Raw genomic sequence first — 2,500 nt, 5'->3', positions numbered from 1 at the left:
CTTGTTTTTATGCAGGTTCCCGTTACTTGAAGCTAGATCATGGCAGGAGGCCAAGTCTAACTTAGTAACGGTTTGCTTAGCCTTAGCTTTTATTGCATGCTAGGGCTAGATTGATTGTTATTTTGGGTTGTCCGGGTTAGAGTCTAGGTTGCGGGTAGAGGCCGCCAGCTCACTGAGTAACATTAGGTTACTCATCCAACTCCGTTGTCCTTTTTGCAGGTCGCTTTAGGTAAGGATGATCGGATAGCTTGGTGCTGGACGTTAGGACCGCCGGTGTAGATTTTCATGCCTTTTGTAAACGGTATTGTGGATTTGTGTTTAGTTGACTCGATTTGGCATTAGGCCGGGACCGGTCTCGAATTATATCAATGTATGGATATTTCTCGAATCAATAAAGTAATTGTTTTATATGCGCTTCATGAGTACTCTGATATTTGACTAGTCCGGTCTAACACAACGTTAGGTCGAGGTACGGGTTGAAAAGCCTTAGGCCTTGATCTAACGGAAAACGCTAACTCTAGGTACGGGTTGCAAAGCCTTATGCCTTGACGCAGCGGGACGAGTTAGTGGATGAACTGGTCTAGGTCGTGGAGTAAAGTTTGTGACTCTGACCGGATTGTCCCTAGCCCGTCACGTAGCGCTTCCGGACCATGGTGTTGGGTTGGACGGTCAGTCATGTTCTTGTTTGATTGTTGGCTGGCCGGTTGGCCTTTCATCTCCAACCCTTGGTGTGGGTCGTCCGTCGGTCATGTTCTTGTTTGATTGTTGGCCGGTGGGTCGACCTATGCTTAGGACGGTTCGGGGGTGTTACAGAGGTGGTATCAGAGCATGGTTTCGTCCATGCTTCCGGAACTCATGATTTAATCGGTTTTAAATATTTATCGAGTCAAAATGAGTCACAAAAGGCATTAGGGAAACCGGTCACGTCCAGCGATAGGATTTGTGGTTTTAGGAATTAGGATTGAGATAGTGGAATGTAGAACTGTTAGGTTGCTTGGGTAGAACTGTTAGGTTGCTTGGGTAGCACTATTAGGTTGCTGGTTAGAATTGCGGTTAGGTTGCATTGTTAGTATTTGCTGGGTTAGTAGATTATTTGATTAATTGTCTACTAACTTGCATGTGAAGTGTTCTTTTGAGTTGCAGCGAGTAAGTGCGTTTGTTGATCGGTACTTTAAGGGATGAAACCTTAAAGTGGAGGGAGTTCGAGGCCAAACCCAAACCCGAAGCAAAGAGAGGAGAGACAGGTTCAGAGGGACTGGGCTGTGGTATGGACTGGACAGATGGGAGTAAACAAAACTTCGTTGGGAAAGGACTTCATCAGTAGTTGGGAAGACGAAGATCGAGAAAGGATTTGAGGAATCTGGACAAGATAGTATCATGGACAATCAAGGTGTTATGGCAAAATAATAGGAAGAGGACGACTCAGTCAAGAGATATGAAGACGATTGTGGAGACCTTGAAGAGGACACTCAAGGAACCGTGGTGGACAGAGTAAAGAGGTTATGGAAACGAGTGGAGAATGTTGTGAAGACGAGCAATTGCGCAACTAAGAATTCGAGGACGAATTCTATTAAGGGGGGGAGAATGTAGAAACCCGTTAAAAAAAAAAAAAAAAAAGAAAGAGAGAGAGAATGGTCGAGTATCTTTGTGGTTGAGTCGCGGGCAATACAGATCGATCGGGAAATTTGAAGTACGAGAAGGTCGAAGAATGGATCGTGAGTGAAGCATGAGTTGAGATAAGCTGCTCTACCATTGTTAGAAATGTCTTAGATTGATCATACGGCAGTTTTGGAAGAATTACATTTTTGAAGCACGACGGTTTAGAAGCTCGACGTTTTGGAAGATTGACGTTTCTTCATCGCGAAGTTTTCTCGGAATATCTTCGTATCAGTAAAATATTATTCTGAAGACATTATAAGTCGGAAGCAGGACGGGAATTAAGCAGGACGGGAAGCAAGCACGACGGGAAGCAAGCACGATGGGATTGAAGCACGACAGGAAAACCCGAAGTTGGTCAAAAACCCTAATTTCGGTTTTTCGAAATTATTGGAAGAAGCCGGAGGCTCGGGAAATATTTTTAGAGGATCTCAGTATTCATCTGGAGTTTATTAAAAATATTTAGAGAATCAGAACGGGAGGAGCGAAAAATATTCGGGATTGATCGCGGGACGAAAATTCACCAGAAAGACCGAAATCGCACAAATCAACCGGGAAGCTCGAGGTGTCCCTATGCATATGGCCAGGACGTTCTGTCTATCACATCAGCAGCTGAGTGTCAACACAAGGAGGAGGTGTAGACGTGCATGAAAGCTGAACATGCAGCTTGACACATAGAAGCACGAGGTGGAACGGCCAAGCACGAGGTGTCTCCGCACATGCAACCGAAGCATGCTGATCGACATGTGTGTGCTGGGGTGGCGTCTTGCATGAGCTCCAGTCATGCAGCCTGACATCTGGGAGGAGTGGTGGCGTCCTGCATGTGTCCTGGACATGCAGCCAG

Source organism: Brassica napus, unplaced genomic scaffold (assembly GCF_020379485.1).
Source record: "Brassica napus cultivar Da-Ae unplaced genomic scaffold, Da-Ae ScsIHWf_193;HRSCAF=342, whole genome shotgun sequence".
Lineage (NCBI taxonomy): Eukaryota > Viridiplantae > Streptophyta > Magnoliopsida > Brassicales > Brassicaceae > Brassica > Brassica napus.
The sequence above is the reverse complement of the archived record's forward strand: the minus strand, read 5'-3'. Positions refer to the sequence as shown.